This window comes from Tupaia chinensis, unplaced genomic scaffold, assembly GCF_000334495.1.
Source record: "Tupaia chinensis unplaced genomic scaffold, TupChi_1.0 Scaffold000275_1, whole genome shotgun sequence".
Classification (NCBI taxonomy): Eukaryota; Metazoa; Chordata; class Mammalia; order Scandentia; family Tupaiidae; genus Tupaia; species Tupaia belangeri.
The window spans coordinates 1,000,129-1,021,549 of NW_006159757.1; the positions used below are offsets into that span (position 1 = coordinate 1,000,129).

At 41.2% G+C, this 21,421-nt stretch overlaps 1 protein-coding gene across 3 annotated transcripts in view; it reads right to left on the reverse strand.

Moving 5' to 3' along the window:
* CAMK1D (calcium/calmodulin dependent protein kinase ID) overlaps positions 1-21,421 on the reverse strand; it is a 483,186-nt gene that overhangs the window by 380,340 nt on the left and 81,425 nt on the right. The window lies entirely within an intron of this gene.

Consider the following 21,421-nt stretch of genomic DNA (forward strand, 5'->3'; position numbering starts at 1 on the left):
TTCCTGCCCCTTTTAGAGAAGGCCTGAGGAAACAGCATACTTTCATATGAGGATCTCAGCTTTCAGGAACTTGGCCCTCTGGTTTAGAATATTTATTCTAGACAGGAAGGACAAGAGCAATGATCTTTCATAGCAGCATGGCTTTGGTAAATACAAGTCATACTAGACTAAATTTATTATTTTGTTGGGTATGTTTTTCTTTAATGCCATCAATTTATTTGTACCACTTAGCATGGACAATACGATAATTTCCATGTGCTAGTTAATGTAAACTTCAATTCAAGGGACATCTAGTTACCCTATTCAATAACTCTATTCCATGCACTAAAGACATGACAGGAATGTTTTCAGTTCTTTGGTTCATAATCACTCCCTACCATAAACAACCAAATATCTATCAACCATAGAAGAGGCATCTAAACATCACAAAAATGGATTACTACAAGGGGCAATGCCCAGCAATGGGCAAAAATGAACAACCTCAGATGTAACATGAATGAATCTCACAAAACATAAAATTTTTACAGCAGACAAAGCTACAGTGAAAATAGCAATTATCTTTGTGGGTACCAAAGGGTACCAGTAAGACTTCTGGCAATGCTAAAAAAGTTCTATATCTTGATGCAGAGAGTCATTACACAGGTTTAAAAAAAAATGAGAGATTCGTGAACTTTCCAAAGGTATTTCTAAAAGTTCATGGAAAAATGGTATTATAGTATAAGTGTATTTTGATATCAGAAATTTCAGAGTTTGGGGGCCAGCCACCAGCATGGTAGTTATGGTGCTGAACTCCAACATGGTCAACTGCAATTCAAGTCCTGGACCCAGTGGCTTAAAAATAATACCCAATGTGTGTGCATGGGAGCCCAAAATCCCAAGAGAAGACAGGAGAACAAAGGATTGCAGTGTGGCCATCCCCTCAGACCCCTCAGGGGGTGATTTCTCACTTTCCCTCTGTCTCACTCCTTGAGAGCACACATCCTATGGAAAATAAATAAATAAATAAATAAAAACAAAAGAGCAATGTCAAAGTTTGAGAGAAAATTTGAAGATAAATTTCCCAAAAGATTTACCAGTTCCAAGAACACATGGCATGCGAATGACAATATTTATTGAGCACCACTGTCATCAGAATTTATCTCATTTCTCTCACCCTTCTAAATAAATCAGTCTAGGAAGCTAAGGCTCAAGGGCTATAATCCCAGCCCCCTTTCCTCTCAGTTTTCTCTCTTCTCTTGAAGCCTGCTAGAGGCCACAGATCGCTTCCCTCTTCTGTGCCAGCAGTCTGGCCTGAGGCCAGTGGCCTGATTCTGAGACTCAGGATTGGGAAGTCCTTTATGACCACCCACCTTGGTCCTCCAGTATAGCTTTTATCAGGAACAAAGTTAATATTAATACTTTGATCCTATCCGCCTAGCCCCTCAGCCCTCTTTCTCAATTGGTGCAGAGTTCCAGGGGGAAAGAATGTTTTCTGCTGTGACCCTTCCTCATGCCTCACACACCCCAAGGGGCCTGGGGCAGTTGGCGTAATGGCTATGTCGCTAGACTCCCATGTAGTTGACCGTGGTTCGAGTCCTGGACCCGGTGGCTTAAGCTCACGCTGGGCACGCCCAAGATGCCGAAAGGAGAATGGAGGAGAAGGGATTGCAGAGTGGCCATCCCCCCTGGGGGATGATTTCTCACCTTCTGTCTCTCTGTGTCTCTCTTTCTGGCAAGCGCACGCGCCCTATAGCAAAAACCTCTCCAAAAAAATTTAAGGGGGCGGGGGGCTGGGGCCAGACTGGATGGGAAGGCTAAAAAGCTGGTTCTCACAGGGAACCTGCCCGATGCTTGTAATGTGCCAATCGGCAATGACCTCTGGGGCTAGCAACACCTGATATCTGCCAAGAAATCAAAGCATGACTTTTGCATTCTTCTTTTAGTCTAACACAATAAAGGCTTCTTTAGACAGGTACTCTGACAGACCCAGCACTTAAACTCCTTGAAGAAAACACTAGAGTGTTTTCTTAACAAAGCTAAATTCAAAGGACTGTCCAAGTGTAACTCTATAGGGCATTATCACCATTTCTGGAGACTGAAGCTGATTGGCCCTGAACTCCTTGAACTAGAGCACCACCTCCTCCTCTCTGGCCAGCATACAATGTATACAACCAGGGTAAATGCTAGATCTGTCCAACCTATAAGTCAAGGCCAGTGTAAGACACCACCTGCCTGTCCTATTGATTCTATTAATCAAACAATTTCCAAATTTCGATTCCATCTTGCTAAAGAGCTATCATTTGTTTCTAAAGCTTGGCTTCTCCTTCCTTAAGAATAATAAATAAATTAATAAAATCAGAGCAGCACTTCCTAAAGATATTAAAAGTAAAATTTTCAAGCTGATAGAAGTTAAACATCCCTAATCTGAAATGCTCCAAAATCCTAAAGTTGTTGAGCACCAACAAGAGCTACAAGTAGAAAACGATACAACTGACCTCATGTGGCAGGTCACAATCAAAACACAGGCACAAAACACACAGTATATTCAGTATCCCCAAGGGAAAAAGACCCTCTTGGACCCTTTAGCTGCAAAATATTTTTTGTGAGTCTACCCAGATTCCCCCATGGCAGCATGCCCACAAAGAATTTCATGCACAAAACTATTTAAAATATTATATAACATTACCTTCAGGCTATGTGTCTAAGGTATATATGAAACACAAATGAATTTTGTGTTTAGACTCGGATCTCATCACCAAGATACCTCATTACGTATATACAAACACTCCCCCAAAAAAGCCTGAAATCCCAAACACTTCTGGTCTCAAGTATTTTGGCTAGGGAGAGTCAAACTGCATGAACCTTAGAGATCATTTAGTGGGTTCTACCTCCTTATTCCTCAGGTAAAGCACCTGTGGTACTATAAATTCAGTATATAACCTAACCACAATGAGAATAATTAGAATTTGAACTTGATATTAGAAGATACTAAGAAATTACTATTATGTTAACTGTGGTATTATTATTTTAGTTACAAGTAAAAACTTCATTCTCCTTTCTTCCTGTATTTTATCCTTTCTTACTTTATTAGGTAAGAGGGGATAGATCCATACTAATATTATTAGGGGTGGAATGTCAATATATCTTTTTTTACATGCGTCTTTATTTTTTTAACGTCATTGAGATATGGTTGACAAATAAAAATAATGTGTATTGGGGAAAGCAGGTGGTATGGTGGCTAAAGCACTGGACTCCCACATGGCTGACCACAGTTCGAGTCCTGTACCTAGCAGCTTGAAACTCATGCCAGACGTGTGCGCCCAAAATTCCAAGAGGAAAATGAAGAAAGGACTGCAGCATGGTTCTCCCCCCCTGCCCCAGGTGATCTCTCACTTTCTCTGTGTCTCGAGTGAGTGCACATGCCCTATAGCAAAAACGAAACAAAACAAACAAACAAACAAACAAAAACTCTCTTAAAAACTGTGTGTATTTGGGAAGTACAAGAAGTGTTTTAATATATGTAAAAAGGTGAAACAATTACCACAACTAACCTAATTAACATAGTCATCACCTAACATTGTTACTGTGTATAGGAGGCGTGGGGGACAACACTTGAGATCTACTCTCTCAGCATCTGAAAAACTGGAGCGAGTTTAATAAGTAACCCCTCTGGTTCGTGGCAGAGCTGGTCAAGAGCAAGCACTGTTTCTGCCAGTAGTTTCCAACATTTTGTAATCTCAGGGGGGAGCAGCCACCCAGGATGACTGGCAGTCCCTCAGACACTCCTTGGGCTCTGTCCACTCAGCATCAGAGGGCTCTGCACACTCTAATGAGTGTGGCAAATGAGGCATTGATTAAAAAAGAATAAGTTTCTAGGTTGACTTCTTTCTCTGATTTTTTTTTAATTGCCAGAGGGTGTGTGTACTTGCCAGAGAAAGAGATAGAAAGTACTTCCAAATGGAGCCTGGTCATCCCATAATCCTTACACCTCTAATTCTCCATCCCCTCATGATCCTGGGCACACACAAACATGCATCCAGCATGTTTTTCGGGTCACCAGGGTCAGGATTCAAACCATGGATGGCTATGTGGGATCAGTTTTCAATACATAACACTTAACCACAGCCCTATGGAACTGATCCCTTCTCTGCTCTTAGTGATCAAATACTCATTTAATATTGACCTGGGCAGACATTTGTTACAAGTTTTAGAGACCATATTGGTGCACCAAGAAAATACTGTAGAGTCTTCTTTGACATAATAGAATTAGTGTATAATCATACAATAGTAACCATGAACTGCTTACTATATGCCAGGGGTTATTCTAAGTGTTTTTCAAAAACAATCTCAGCATCCCGTGAGATTACTGTCTCCAATGCACAGATGAAGTAGCCAGAGCATAGAGAGGTTAAGAAACTAACTCACCAAGACCACAGAGCCCTAAACAGCAGCCAGCAGGTTAGAGGACTCAGCTGTATATTCTTCTCTAGCCACATCCATATCTAGACCATCACTCCACTGTTTTTCAGTAAGATAAACTGTCTGCCTATACTTCCTTCTCATGCCCGTCTTCAAAAATAGTACAGACAGGTATCAGAAGATGGCATAATGGTTACATCGGTGGACTCCCACAGGGACCAGCAGATGGCATAATGGTTACATTGCCGAACTCCTACATAGTCAACCACAGTTCAAATCCCAGAACAGGAAACTTAAAACTCATGCCGAGTACATGTGCATGCAAGTCCAAAATCCCAAGAGGAAAATGGAGAAGGAATTGCAGCGTGGCCATCTCCCCAGAGGGTGAATTTTCACTTTCTGTCTCTAGTAAGCACATGTACCCTATGGCAAAAGTTTCCCATTTAAAAAAAAAAAAAAAAAAAAAAGTAGTTCTGACACATAAAAAGTAAAAGAAAAATGAAACCTGCCCCACAGGCCTAAACGAAATGTCTGGTGTTCAAAAAAATCTTTCACTTTGCTTTTCTCATGAAAAATTCAAATAATTCAAGCATTGCTTATCTCTGTTCTAACAAAGCTGGGCAGGAAGTCCAAACAGCTCTCCCATTTCTCCTCTAGAAAACTATCAGGAGGCTGCCCTGTGGACAGCAGTGGCCTGAGGCTACTCATCTCACTATGATGTGATGGGCAGCTGCCAATCATTCCCTTTAAGGATTCTGGATGAGATTCTGCAGAAATTCACACAGGAAATAAAGGGGAATATAGTCAGCCTTCCAGTAACTGCTAACTTGCAGTACTAACAATGACTTTGAACTAATCTACATAATTTAATTACTTCTTGAAAGCAAAAATGAGACAAAGACCAAAAAATTAGATCCAAGCAATCAATTTTAGAAAGATAAAGGTATGTTAGATGTTAGAATGAACCGGAGAAGTTGCCTATTGGAATATTCCCTAGTCCTGCTCCAAAGCCCCTTCTCTACATTTAGTCCAATTAGTCTCAAGAGGAATAAGTTTAGGGTATCTCATATAATCTTAAAAGAGATCACAGAATTCTCAAAGGAAATTTAATTTAAATTAAGATATGGCAACACAGGGGCTGGCCCCATGGCCTAGTGGTTGAAGGAGCTGGATCACACATGGCTAAACAATGATTCAAATCCTGGCCCTGGCCTGCAGTTTGAGTCCCAGACCTGGTGGCTTGCCTTCTCACTTTCTCTCTTTCTGTCTCTCTTAGCTGAGTGCACACGCCCTATAGCAAATTAAAAATAATAATACACAAAATTAAACAAATAATTTGCAAAAAAAAAAAAAAGAAAGAAAAAGAAGATAAAGAAACAGTAGCAGCAATCTCGGACCTGGAGGTTTGAAAAACACTCTAGGCAGGTGTGCCTGTGTACCCCAAATCCCAACAGGATGGAGAAAAAAGGAAAGAAAAGAAAAAAGATGGCAGCATGACCACATCCACTGGGAGTTTTGCTTTCTCTCTCTCTCTCTCCCTCCCTCTCTCTAGCAAGCAAAGGCACCCTCTGACAATTTTTTTTTAATGTAAAAACTAAAACAAAAATATGATGCACAGCATTTGAAGGCATGCAGGGAAGGGTAGACTAAAAACCAAATCACCAGGACAGAGTGCTCTAATTCCAAAGGGTTAGAGAACGACTGATACAGAGGTTGCTACAAAGATTCAGGTTACTCAGAGATGGACGATTTACATTGTAGCTATTCAGTCATCTGAGCTGCTTCAAATATTAGTAGGCTAAATTATTGAAGTAATAATTGAGGCAAAGAGCCTCTATTTCATATCTGCAATGGAAATAAAAAGTGGTATCTACAATTAACAAGAGCCTCTCGCACAGAATATCTTTCTTTCACTATTCGGGAACTTCTCATTCCTTTTCAAAATTTATTATTGTTAAAATTAGTATTTGACATTCACAAATCACCAAAAACATGTCTATATCTGCTATTATGACTGCATCATTCCTTCACCTCTGACTTTCAAAACATTGTTAACTCCACCCCAGCACACAACAGTCAGGCTTGAAGATAAGGGAGGCAATTAAAAGTTATACTAACAATAAAAATAAATTAGTAATATAATTCTTTGCAGTTGTCAAGGCATGGTTTACGACTTCTACATGAAAAAGACTGGGAACTCTTTTTTTTTTTCTTTTTATTACTGCAGGCAGTGCAATGGCAATGATTATAAATGCTAAAGGCAAGACAGGAAAAGAAAAGGCCTTGGGAAAGTCTCCAATCTAAAAACGCATGTGAACAGTACTAGATGGTGATATTTTTAATACCCAAAGGAAAGTCTGTCCATCCTACAACCCAATTATGTCTCTCCATTTTGTGCCCATATTGGCACGTTGTATATTTCACGATCTATAAAGGCAATGTGAACATGGCAGTCAGTCAAGAAACAGAGATGGCAAAAATAAGGCCCACCTTCATGCCAAAGGAAGTAGAAACAAAAATGGCAGGACTAAGGCTAAGTCTAAACTCTGGCCATGCAATAGTTAAACAGGTCCCAAGGCAATCTCATTTCAGACTTCTTCAATAAAACTTAAGAACATACTCACCTCCTCAGTGTTCTTAGAGATCAGGGAAACAGAGGTTTCCATAATTATTCTTGTGCCTGACTGTGAGCACAATGCGTGATTCATGAACCCATGAAGGCAATTACATCACATTGTAATGACTAACTTTCATGTTCATCTCTGTCTTCTCCAATGTGGGGGTCCTCAAAATGGGAGCAACATAAGTTACCTATCTGTATGTTTGACCACTGTGCTTGATATACTGTGGGTATCCATCATGTCTTGGGATGAACGCTGAATTAAATTTAATGAATAAGCCATCCCTGGGGAGACCTTCTACCCATTTATCTTCCCTGATCAAGTCAAAATTTCACTACTGAAGGTTAATGTGTTTGAATCCATCTTCCTGAGTACTTAACAAAAGAAATACCTCTGAGAGAGGTCAATGTTTTCTCAACTGCTACAAGCTATTATGTAAAGAGAATAAAAGAAAATGGCTTAAAATTAAAGGAAAACCTTAGAACGGAAATAAACAATGAGGGGAGAGTAGAAAAATAAAAGAAAAGAATGCATAAAATGGAAATGAATCAAAGAAATAATGGACTTTTGCCTATAATTCATCATCTAACCTGTCTGCTCTCATGACTAAATTTAGAACACTTCCAAATAAATTCCCATCTAAAATGCTTCGCCTTACAGATGAAATAGGTAAGGCAGGTTTTCACTTTCCCCAAAAGGCTCAACAATAATTAAAAGTTTCTTTTTTATCTTATCCTTCTTAGGAAAAGAAAACACTCCCATACAATCTTTCAAAAACTGAAGGGTAATACCAGTAGAAAGACTTTAGATATGACAACTGTGACTGAATTTTCAGGATCTGGAGTGACAATAAAAACAGTAACTATCTAGGGGCCAGCTAGTGGCACGGTGGTTAAGGCACCTGGATCCCACATGGCCGACTGTGTGGTGCAAGGACCAGACCTGACAGCTTGAAAAACACATCAGATGCATGTGTGTGAGTGCCCAAAATCCCAAGAGGAGAATGGAGCAGAAGGGATTGGAGCATAGCCATCCTCCCAGGGAGGTGATTTCTTATTTTCCCTTTCTCTTTATCTCTCTCCAGATGAGTGCATGCACTCTATGGCAAAACTGGAGGGAAAAGGAAAAACACACACACACACACAAAAAAAATGGAAAAACAATCATGACTATGAATAGAAGGGCTTTGGAGCCTATCTAAAAGAAAATAGTAGCGAATTTACAATCCATTCTAAGTTCTAGAGATTGGACTCTAAGCTGAGTGTTATCAAGTGCTTCTCAGTGTGGGGGGCTTTTAGTTGCCATATTTGAGTCCTGATGAAAACACAAGAATATACGCAGAACAGATTAAACCAAGGGGACAAGGGTGGGGGAGGCTTCTGTCTGGGGAAATTAAATAAAAAGACAAAAAAAAAAAAAAAATAGGCACCCAAAAGAACTAACATATAGTGGAAACAGTAGAAGGAAGACCTACTTTTGAAATAATTACTATGTAATTAAAACGCAACTTCCATGAGTAGTTCCAAGAAATATGGTGCTGGTCAAGGAGCCTCGTGTCTGTCTGTCTCTAAATTAAAAGAGAATTTACTGCTAGACAGTAAGACTAGTCAGGTCACTAAATTCTCTCTCATTCTGTCCAGAAAAATAAAATCTCAAGACTGTCTTACATCAAAGACAGCAGAAGAATCACTGAAGTCCTCGTCCCCTCCCAGGACTTCAGGAACAAATTCAGCTGCAGACCATTCACAAGTACAGCTCTGCAGTTTGGCTCCCTCAGAAGAGGTTCACCCGAGGGTGCCGATGACACCAACTACAGTGGGGAGGAAGAACAGTAAGAGCAAAAATCCTCAGATGAAGTCACAACCAAGCCCTAAAATGCAGACAAATAGTAAAATACACATTTTAGTCCTAACCATTGGAACTATAGCTCCCTAATGGTGATAAAGCTTCTTCCAAATATGGAGGGGTTTATATGCACAGAATAATTTTGAAAGCATGTAGCTCTTGTTGTCCATCCAGTCAATAAATGCACTCATAGATGAGAGCTTTCAATAAATATTAAACCAGAACAAACAACCGCTTGAGTGTCTGAGATACACACAGCCTTTTTACCCAGAGAAAGCACCTATCACAAATGACTTCAAAGATGAGTTGTGGGAAAGAAAAATCATTTCAGCCTGTGGGATACAAAGCATAGTCCTCAGACAGCCTGGGCACTGGGACTTGGCATAATTGCTCCTTGTAGACACAGACATCAGTGCCTGATGTGTGTCCTTTGCTGGTGACAGTCTCCTGCACACAAAGGGTATATGATGTCATTTTAATAAGCAGGAGAGGAAGACTGGAAAGAGGTCTTGGGAAAATCCCATGGAAAGTCAAAATCGAACAGAAGTATTAGGTCTTTCTGAAAAAGTAACAGTATTTTCCAATGGTATGGTTTGCATTTAGCGACCAAAGGCAAGTTGCTGCCTTTGCTGATGTTGTTTCACTAAAATCAAAACTACTAACTGTGTGGTAGGATGGGGTAAGGCAGGAAGGAAGGACGAAGGCTTCCTCAATGGAGAATGACTCTACCACAATGCCTCCAATTGGAGAAGCTCTGGTGAGAGTTCTAATCAGGGTTTATCATTCCTAGCTCAACACCTCTCAGTAGGCAGTAGATAGCAAGTTTCATTCAGATTAACTCCCAGACTAGTGAAATGAATATATTAATGGTCACAGTAATGTAACAAGAATATGACCCCAAGAAAAGGGCACATCCAGGATCTCAACTGGTGAAATATCCTACACTTGAAAAACACTTTCAAGCCAGTTCCATGGTGCAGCAGTGCTGTTGAAGAGAAGCCAGATTCCACATGGTGACCATGGTTCCAATTCCCAGCTGGGCTGGAGGACTAAAGGAAGGAGACTGTGGCATGGCCAGCCCCTATAGAGAGTGCTCAGATCTCTCACTTTGGCTCTCTCTCACTCTCATGTGTGGGTGCATGTGCTTAGTCATGTATATAAAAGGAATATGAAGTTTCTTAGAAGTTTCTTAGGAAAGGAACTGAATGAATGTCCTGGGGAATTATGCCTTTTCATCCTCCCAGCTCAGAAAAAACAATAGCCATATGCATAATTACACCAGACAAGAATGAGGTCACCTACCTCATGTGAAGCAAAGTACCAGAGGTGGACCAAGGACACCAAAAGCACCTAGCATATGGATCTTCTCCAAGGCAGTTTTGCTATTTAGTGGTCAAAGAAAAAGAGGATGAGGACTGAAGTGCTTTCTGATAAGCCTGGCACACAGTAGGGTGTGCAGAAAACAGTCCACAGAGCAAGCCCAACTACTTCCCTTTGAAAGGTCTGCTGGCAAGGGTGGCCCTTGGCTAGCATCTGAGAACTTGGATTTAGTGAGGGTTCCTGCCACCCTAATTGAAGAGTGGCTCACTTGAACTATTTAAGCAAATGGTGGACTTGTGCTGAACACCTGCTTTCCTTCTAGGGGTTGGCAAAGCACCAAGAATTTTGAGGGCAGTTAAAATACTGTATGATACTATAATGGTGGAAACGTATCATTTACATGTGTCCAAACCCATACAATGTAGTACTGGAGTGAATCCTAATATAAGCTATGGCCTTTGGGTGATAACTGTGTCAATGAAGGTGCATCCGCTTAACGAATGTACTAATCTGGTGGGGAACACTAATGGAGGGTGGGCGGCAGTGTGTGTGCTGGAGTGAGACAGAATGGTAATGTGGGAAATCTCTACATTCTGCTCAATTTTGCTGTAAGTCTATAAATGCTTTTTTAAAAAAAATTACATATATACATGTATATATATATATATATATATAAAATATATATATATCTATAAATGCTTTTTTAAAAAAAATTACATATATACATGTATATATATATATATATATAATATATATATATATTGGTTAGGGCATGTGTACTCACTAGAGAGAGACAGAAAGAGAGAAAAAGTGAGAAAGCATTCTCTTGAAGGGTTGACCATACCACAGTCCTTTTTCATCCATTCTCCACTTGGGACTTTGGGTACACATGCATATGTGCCTGGCATGTGCTACTGGGCCTGGGACTTGAACCCAATTGGCCATGTGGAATCTAGCCACCTAAACTACCACACCACTGGCTGGCCCAAAATAAAGTCCATTTTGACAAAATACGTAAATGAGTGTTGAGTCTCGAACAAATTTCACTAGTGGACACTATTTCACACATGTTGTCACTACTCATTACTGGTGAACTGAGCACATCCTGTGTGGTTCCAGGGGAGAAGGCATCTGGAAGCTCATGCCTGGTTTCCCCTGGACTTTGCCCCTTTGTTCTGCTGATTTCATTTTCTGTCCTTTCGGTGTAATAAATCTTAGCCATGAGTTGGACTACACACTGAGCCCCGTGATTCCTCCCATTGAATCATTATACCTGGTGCATGGTCTTGGGAACCATCACAGGGGACTTAACACTTATTTTCTGACCGGCCAATTAAGTTCTGATAAATGCCACTGATCTTAAAATGAAACCCAGCCATTGGTCGCAAAAGTCCTACTTCGACTCCTATGGCCAACATGTCCATATAGATGCCCCATGGCTCTGTTGCCAGGAGACAATTCCCTACTGAGAGTCTGAGATGTTCCAATTATAGCTCCTGGGCTTATAAGACCAGAAACTTCAGGTATCCCACCAGGGAGGAAAACATCTGTCCTCAAAGGCTTTACTGTCACCTCCTCGACAACTTCACAGAAGCCAAAAGTTGTTCTTTCTTTCAAAAGACAAAATGAACAAAACCAGCAAGTCTTGGAACCATCCAGAATAATCTTCTAGGGTCACTGCCCTATACACTCTCTTTGGTCGAGTCCTCATCCCTGAGGGAAAGCATGTGGCTTCCTGTGAATGTGAGGAGGAAGCACTGAGCAAAACCTAAAGTACACAGCAAATTCTAGACTCCATGGACGATGACTCCTAAGCAGGCCCAGGGGACTAGAAAAAAAATCCCAAGCTCAAATATAAGGGAGGAAGGACCTCAAGTGATTCTCAGGCCTAGGACAGGCTAAAGTCACAGATGAAGGAGGGTCCAGGACAGCTAAGGACTCTGACAGTCTAGTCTCTGCTCCTCTCCCCAGAAGCCAGTCTTCCTTCTTACACTGAGCAGTGCAAGAGCACAACCCTCTCAGGCTGTCCAGCCACAAGCAATCATGGCAAGAGCACACAAGGGCCTAACACTCAGGCATCCTGAGCTGGGGTTCCAACTACCTCCCATTACCTCACTCTCTTTATCTACAAACAAGGACAAGGACTCAGTGAGCTGCAGTACTTGATGACCTTCTTACTGGGCTTTGAAAAGAACATGCACAGATGGATTCACACATTTATTGAGCAAATATTTACTGGGATCTATGAGGAGCCAGAACTATTCAAAGTACAAGGACAAGCAGAAAGGTTCTGGCCAGCATTCAAGAAGCTCACCATTGAGGTATAAGACTTTTGCATTCCCTGATAACTTTGAAAATGCCTCCCAGTCACAGGCAATCTATATCCCACATCCATTAAAAATGAAAGGAAAAAAAAAATAGTGAGAGTCTTCTGTTGGAATTAAGGATAGAAGTGGTAGAAAGCAGAACATGGGCCTGGAGTGACCACTGAGCTTTATTACAAAGTCATTCTCAATCTGAGCTAGGCACAGAGCAGTTTTCACCTGCTGACTCAGTGCTGCTCAGGGAGGCTGCTGAGGAGTGGTGGGACAAACGGGTCACCGCAGGGACACCCATATTGCCTGGAGGTAAGAGGAATACAGCCTGTTGCACAAAGATGATCTCCAAGAGGCCCTTCCGAAATAGATATATACTTGAAGGAATGAGGGTTCTTTCAAGATGCTGAGCAGGTGAGTTGAGAAACCATAAAAAAAGCAGAGGACCTGGAGATTGGCTTGAAATATAAGCAACAGTTGAAGGGCCGTACAGCATCAATAGTGCTTCTTGTTCAGATGCAATCTGCCCTGGTTCCCTTCCCTCCCAGTTCCTCCTAGGCTGCTTCCTTGTTCACAAGTCAGCCCTATACAAGCAGCTGGTAATCATGCCCTGGTCAGCCTTTTCTAGACCAGTCATTTTGTGTCTTAGTCTAAGCATACCTGGCATAGGTCAAAGTATCTGGGCTAACAATGAACATCTAGGGACATTATTTGGTGTTCATAAAGTAAACATTTACACTTAGCTCAGAGTACTATTTAGTAGGTCTTTCTTTAACTTTTCAATTATGGATGAAAATTTGCTAATTTAGCTGAGATGGCTACTGAACTTGAGCTGTGAAATATTGCTTTCAGGGACTAAAATGAAGATATTCTGCTGAGACTTCTCCCTCCAGATTCATTTCTAGTGGGTAGGGTTACCTCTATATCCTTCTCTCCATCTTGCTGTCTTTCTCTGTCTCTCTGTGTCTCCCTGTGTCTTTTCCATTTGTTAAATTTTTTTTAAGGTAAAGTATTCTCTGGGCTCTCAAGCCCTTCCTTCATTATGCTAATCTGTGCCTTACCCCTGTCCCATTTAAGAAAGGCACAAACCCAGGCCCATCCTGAGATGGCTACAGAAACTGATCTGTGAAATACTGTTTTTGCATGCATGCCACACGGTTTTCATTTTTTGCTTTTTAAAATTAAAATATAAGTTTCTTATTGTCTTTTTTCTTTCTTTTTTCCTTTTTTTCTTCTACTTTCCTCTTTTCTAATTCTTTTCCTTTTTCCTTTAACTTCATTCCTTGGTTGCTCAGCCTCCACCCACTAAGTGTCTTCACAGGACAAAGTGAACAGTATCCAAACATCTAAATATGACTAGGGTCAGAATATTCCTCAATTCCCACTGAAACTGATGCACAAAGAATGAGAAGTGGAATGGAAGACAGATTGCAGATCACCTCCTCCTACAAGCCTCTGAAGGCTCAGATTGAACTTCAAGATTTAGGAAGAAACACACAATCCATCAGATGACTAGAAATCACCACAAGGTCACAAGAAGTATGAGGAAGCAAGAAAATACCTCTCCTCCAAGGGAAAAGAATAACTTCTCTTCATCCTCAGCCAGTACAATGGAATTCACGGAAATGTCTGATAAAAAAATTTAGAATATTCATAGTGGCAAAGCTAACAGAGATGGGAGAGAAGAGAGACAATGAACTGCAGAAGAGGCAGGAGGAAGGAGCTGACGAGTTCCAGGAGGTGAGGAAGTTCTTGCAAGATCTGAAAGAGGAAATATACACCATAAAAAAGAACCAGATGGAACTGTTAGAGATGAAGGCTATAATACAGGAAGTCAAAACCTCCCTTGTAAGTATGAAAAGCAGACTAGATCATACAGAAAATCAAGTCTCAGATATAGAAGACAGAACCACTGGCCTAGAAAAATCCACCAAAGACTAAGAAAATTGCCCCCCAAAAATGGGAATAATATACAAGAAATACTAGATACCATCAAATGTCCAAACATCCAGATAACTGGCATCCCAGAAGATGAAGAGACTAATAAGGGCATTGATAATCTATTCCAAGAATACTATACCCAGCAAGATTATCTTTCATATGGGAAGAAAAGACAAGGATATTCTCAGATAAACAAAACTTCAAAGAATTTACCAACACCAGCCCAGCTCTCCAAGAAGTTTCTGAAGGGAGTGCTATACCAGGAGAACTAAACACAGACACACAGATATAAGAGTTCAAAAACAACTAAGAAAATGGCCAACTAAATGGTAGGGATAAGACCGGAGTTGATTATTATATCCCAGAAATTAATTGGTAAGATCAGACCACAACAGAAGATTAAGTACATGAGACTGAACTAGTGAAATAGAATCTTACAACTTTTGACTAAAACATTACTGATTTTCTTCTAGGCTTTGTTTTCCGGATTTAAGGGTTTGTGTCTTGTCTTGAGCTGCTGATAGGTTCATGTACCTACTATTTTAACAGACTCCTAACCCGTTTACTGGCTTTAAATTTCAAGGAAAGCTCTCTTATCATTTCTTTGATTTTGATTTATTAAAGTTAAAACTGTTTTTCTTGAAACTAAAAAATACATTTAAAAAGACCTATTTAATGACCATAGTAAGCTATATAGCATCAGCTACGTGCTACTTTATAGTATATTCATTCTACTCAGAGTTTCACGCCTAAAGTCAGGCACGTATTCACAGATATATATAATCAGCTGACCTTTTCACTAAGTAGCATATTCTGGATGGGAAATCACATTTTGTATGCTGTGACTATGCTCAGTAAATGAATGTAAAATTAATTAATTAATTAATTTAAAGAATGGGGGAAAAGATTTGCTAATTTAACTCCTTAAATCTTTGCAATCTTCAAGTAGCTGCCTGCTGGATGATACTATCCTTAAAGGTGCCATTTTTGGGGGCACCCATGACAGGCTCAGTGCCAGACCCTTTGTATGCATTTTCAGGAAAACTCAAAGCCTGAAAAATTCTCTTTGGTAGGAGAAATTTAGAAAGCCTTGGCACTTTGCCAGAGGCCACAAGTCAGGTATGTGTCTGACTCTAAAAGTCACATAATCTACACCATCATCCTATGGTCAATGATAATAATTTGCAAAATAGTCAAATTTTTTTTTAAGTTTGGAAGAGAAAAACTTTAGGACTGATTATTCAAGCTAAGAAAGCAATAGAAAAGTAAGAGAAAAGTAAGAGAGTTTTTATATGTTTGCATATCCAAAAGAATTCAATATAACCCTACCCCTTTAGAAATGTAAGACAACATTGAAAAGTTCATGAAACATGGAATTAAAGTATGAGTTTAGAGCCAGGCTGTGGCACGATGATTAAAGCAAAAGAATCCCACATGGCCAACTCTGAGATGAGTCCCAGACCCAATGGCTTGAGAAACACACTGGGTACATGTGTGTACGTGCACAAAATCCCAAAAGGAAGGAAAAATGGAGGAGACCATCCCCAAGGGGGATACTTGCTCACCTTCTCTCTTATTCTCTCTCTCTGTCTCTCTGGTGAGCACCCATGCACTCTGGCAAATTAAAAAATAAAATAATATGAGTTTATTTTGGTGCAAAAACTTTGAAATCCATGTATAGTTATATAATATGCATTTTGAAGACCCCTCATTTCCTTAGGTTGAAGGGCACCCTATGAAGAAAATTGTCAGCCTAGATCAGACCCTGAAAACTGAAGGAAAAGTCTTTGAGATTCAGGACATTGGCTGTCCCCAAGACAGATAGCCACACAAGCATCTCATTCTGCTCAAGCTTAGGAAGAAAGCTATCCTATGCCTAAGAAGGCCTCCAGCGCAAGAGAAAGGCTGTTGGAAAGCATGCTCTATGGCCAGAGTGCAGCTTCCTTGGACTCAGAGTCCAGGTGCCTGGGCCCAGAGAAGGAAGTAAACACAGGGAGTCAGAAACTCAGAACCCCAACATTGTGAACCACTAGAGACACAGTCCTCTAAGAGTGGCTTGAATTAAGGGCAAGTTGAACTGAGGATAAACTGAGGTATACAGACTCCAAAATCTCACCTGGCCAGTCAACAAGACAAAACCTGTCCTTGTCACCCTCCTGTTTCTGAAGCACTGAGTGATTTTCCCAGATTCTCAGTGCTCTCTCATCTCAACTTGCCTCAGACAAACCACTCTCATATTATTATCTCTTATGATTTTTGTTCCCACCTAAAAACTCTGGGATCCTGATGTTTGCCATTCTCTAAGAAGAGACTGGTCTAAAGTTCAGTGTCTAAACTGTTAATACAAACAATGGCTGATATTGAACTTGCTTTTCTTCTGGAAAAGTGGGAATCTGGAACTTTGATATGCAACAGGAAGAGGATGCCTATGTGGCCAGCCCCTAGTGAAAACTCTAGCTACGAGTCTCGAACAAACTTCCCTGATGGACACATCTCACACATGTTGCCACTACTCATTGCTGGGGGATTAAGTGCATCCTGTGTTGCTCCACTAGGAGAGGACACCCAGAAGCTCATTCCTGGACTTAACCCCATGCACCTTTTTCCTTTGCTGATGTTGCTCTGTGTCCTTCCACTTTAATAAATCTTAGCTACAAGTATGAATATATGCTGAGCCTATGAGTTTTCCTAGAAAATTGCCATGATGGGCTTAAGGACCCCTAAAGCTTACTTGTGACTGACCAACTAAGCTCAGATAAACTCCACAGATGCTCATTATCCAACTCTTCCCCTTCTAGGTGAGGAGCAGCACACTGTTGCTCCTCCACCTGCAGAAGGCCATGGGTGATACTTAGAATGCAGAGGGTCTGCTCACACTTCAGAAGAAGCACTTGTAGATCCAACTGAACCTGGATGGAGGAACCATCTGGGAGCCTGAAATCCTTGCCTAGGGACAATTAATGCTTCCTTATATATGCTGGGACTCTAAACACAACCATTATCAAACTGTAGCACCCCAGAAGACAGGGTTGATATGGTACAGAGCAGGGTCTCATATATGCTCAAACATGTGACCATCTGACAGGTTCATCAATATGTTCCTGCAAAAACGCTCTGAATGCAAGGCCTTGTTTCTCCTTCTTTTCTGTGGTTTTCATTTAGCAAATATTTACTGAGGGCCAGCTTTCTGAATAATGACATGTTAGGCATTTTGAGGTGATACCAATGATACACACCCATCCCCTTCAAATCTGGTGAATCCTGAACAACTGCTCCAAAATTCCATGCATCGTAAGTATCAGATTCTGCTTTCTTCAGCCCAGTTTTAGCCTTCTTTTGCTAGCCAAATAAGCATGCAAAATTTTGAGAGAGGACTTTATGAAAGCTTAGGCTACTTTGTTTGAAAAAATAAATATACAAAAAAGAAATCAAGCCCTTCAACCTGAAGAAGAAAAAAATTACTATGTCCTGGAGCAGGAAATGAGGACAGAGGGGAAACACCAGTCATTGGTAATTAAGGCCGTGTTCTGCAGGAGGGCACTTGGAAGGAGGAGAATAATCAGTAAATTTCCAGGAAAGTGGTAGGCATGAAAGTAGCTATAGGAAAGGTTTATCAGCTGGAGACCAAGAGTGTCCATTATCCCCTAGTCTCTACAGAACAGCATACAGGGAGCAGTTCTGAGATGAAGATGAAATCTTCAGTTTGAGATGAAATCTGACCTAGCACCTGGGTGTGGTTTATCAGTTTTCCCTGGCGAGATAACGTGCTTCATGTCCCATCTGTCCCAGTGCCCAAGATGTTTCTGGGTACATTCTGTGGTTTTCAGCAGTTACCTAGTGGGCTAGTCCAGGGACTGATAAATCCCTGCACAGAGTTTGCTTTTACGTCAGTTCCTTGGAATTGGCACTAGACTCTTCCAGAGGATCTTCCCTTAGTATGCAGCAGGTATCATCATTGAGTCTTCAGTAACTTAGGAATGCCTAGATAGAATCTGAGCTTCAAGAGGTGCCAAGCATGAGACAGTCCCAACAAAAGCAGAACACCACTGACAAAGTAACTATGAAGCTAGACAAGGAGGAGACTTCAGCAAGCAAACAAGGCAAGTGCTGGCATCGCAACACCATTCATTCATTCACTCATTCCCACTTTGGAGGGAAAATAGAGGATTCAAACCACCACTCCCAGATGAATCTGCCAGAGATACTCAAATTCAGACAACAGAGAGTGGAGTCCTGGATTTATCCACACATTTAGTTTCCCGTCAATAAAAGTAGAGCTGATTAAAAAAAAAACTTAGAACCACAGTCTCACAAGTTTAGAAGAAACTCTTTGAAGCAGTCTCCCTACCACTACTGACAAGTCCCAATCCACTGGATCAAATGGCTCCCACTCTCCCTGTCACCATCACAGCTATAGTTTGAATATGTCCCCCAAAATTCCTGTTGAGCCACTGTACAGCATTAAGAAAGTTAAAATCTGATGCAATTACGATGTTGGAAGGTGGGACTTTTGAGGAGTTATCATGGGGCCCCATGACTGAGTTCTGGTAGGTTTACTAGGAAAGAAATGAGGCAGGCAGAAGCCCTACATGGAACACAAACCAGCTCTCTCTGTACATGCCCACCTTCATCTCTACTTCCATTGGCCATGTTATGAGGTAGCCAGCCACATCTTTGGACTCTACAATCACTGGAATCATAAGTCAAATAAACCCCTATTCTTCATAAATCACCCAATGAAAGGTATCTATAAGCAACACAATAGTGGACAAGACATTTACCAAAAGGGAAAAAAAAAAAAGGCCCCAGACTCCCTGGGAAATGGTGCTCACTCTCTCCAAAGATCCTGTAGAACCTGGGAATCAACATTCCTCAGACTTATCCAAACTGTGTAACACCAAATACAAAGGTGTTCAGCTTTCTTGGGGGTCTTTCCCCAGGTACAACCTGATTCTTCGAACCTCAGTGCATGGCTGAAGGCTAGTCCTAGTTGGAGGCACCATGACATCAGAAAAACAGATGCTAGCAGAAGTTGCCAAGAATGCCCTCCAACCATCCCTGGAAGTGAAGAGGTTTTAAATCTTAAAATGTAATACAGAAAAGTTGGATAACAGCCATGACTTCTAACGTTCCTAAGTAATCCCTTGAGGTAGGTTTATAGAAAAGAATGAAAAAAGTCATACTCGGTCATGTAGGCAAAATGAGAGGCCTAGTCACTCCCCTGGAGCCAGAGACACATCCCTCAGGGCCCAGTCAGACAGGCTAACAGCACCCAGGAGGGTCACACTGGATTTTCCTGAGTATATCATTAATGTACCTATTAAACAAATTATGCCTTGAGGAAGTGAGGGGGCCATTTATTACCTCTTGGTAGTATATGTGATCAACTGATTCTCGAGGGAGTCTGAGAACCAGTCCCTCTCATCGTCCCCACCCAATATCTCTGTATCAACTCTCACCTCAGACACTGGGCTATGGGACCACAGTCTCTCACTCACCCAGGCCCACATGTAGGCTTCATTCCCTCCCAGTCAATGAAGAATGCACTAACCAGGGATTACAGTGCAGTTGTGAAAAACACTCCCAGCTCCAAGCGACATATACTGAGGCAAAACCTGTGTTTGATTAACTTCCCACAAAACTGCCTATAACATTTTGGTTTATTGTTTTAATTTTTTCTAATTTTCTGTAGTACAATAATAAAGTTATATGAACAAGGTACAGGGAACATAATTTTTTTAAAATAAGAAAATGAGGCTAATTTTTAAAAAAAAAGAAAGCAATAAAAGTACTTTAAAATATTCATCACATGACTGCACCAATCCTCCAAATCTGCAAAGTCCAGAGAGAAGCCATGGAGAACTCAGCACATGGATTTTAGCTCCAGTTCTGCCGTAGAGAAGCCTATGGTTATTCATATTCCAGGTGGCTCTGAGGCCTCGGTTCCTTCATTTGCAAAACCAGCAACATGCTGCCTTGTTCTCAGATTATAGCATGTGACCCACAGATAGGACAAGAGAAAAGTCATGGAATTAAATGACTTGGGGTAAAGGCTAATCTGATTTAGCAAAAGCTCTAGATATTCTGAAACACACGGATCCTCTTCAAGTTCATCAGAAACAAAAGCTCACGGCCACAGGATGTACTAGCTCTCCCCCACTTGTTCCACAAGAGCCCACCTACACACAGGAGCAGTAAGTGCCCCGAGGTTCTCCTGGAGAGTAGATGGGCACCCTTGGATATGTACTGATCACATTGCTGTCCAACACCTCTTTTCACAGAGAGTGCAAAGGTCAACAAGGGCTTGGTCCCATCCAGTCACCAACAGGGGTTTTCTATGATGGTACTAATCCCCCAACACACTCAACTGTCCAAAAAAGGAAAGATGAAGTGCATGGCAAAAAAAAAAAAAAAAAAGAAGAAGAAGCAAGGGAGGTTAGAAGGCTGTATAAAAAATAAGAGGACAATGCAAGCAGGAGAGAATATGGGAGACAGAAACAAAAGGAGTGGGCAAACCACACCACTGAGTGGTAGAGTGTTGTTCTAACAACTGCATTCACCCAGCCCATGTGGCCCGTGGGATACTAAACAAGTGACTTACATTAGGTTAATACAACACTCACGCACATGCACAGTCAAAGGATCTACAGGAAGTGAAACCTCAATGCAACGTTGCTACAAATACAACCTCCTCTGCCCATCTTCCAAATGCACGTGTGATCTTGGCCACACATCTCTCACACCTGATCTTAGTGCTCATTTTGTTGCTTGTGTACTAAGAGCCAGGAAGAGTGAGGTGGACAGAAGGGGGATGTTCTGACACCCAGTGGTCAGGAAAGAATGCTCTGAGGAGGTGACATTCACACTGTGGTTTAGAGAGGCAGAGAGGCAAAGAGAAGGAGAGAAGGAGAGTCATGGGGGGAAGGAGAAAAAAGAGGAGAAGTCAGCAAAGAAAAAGAGCTCTACCAGGCCCTGAGACAG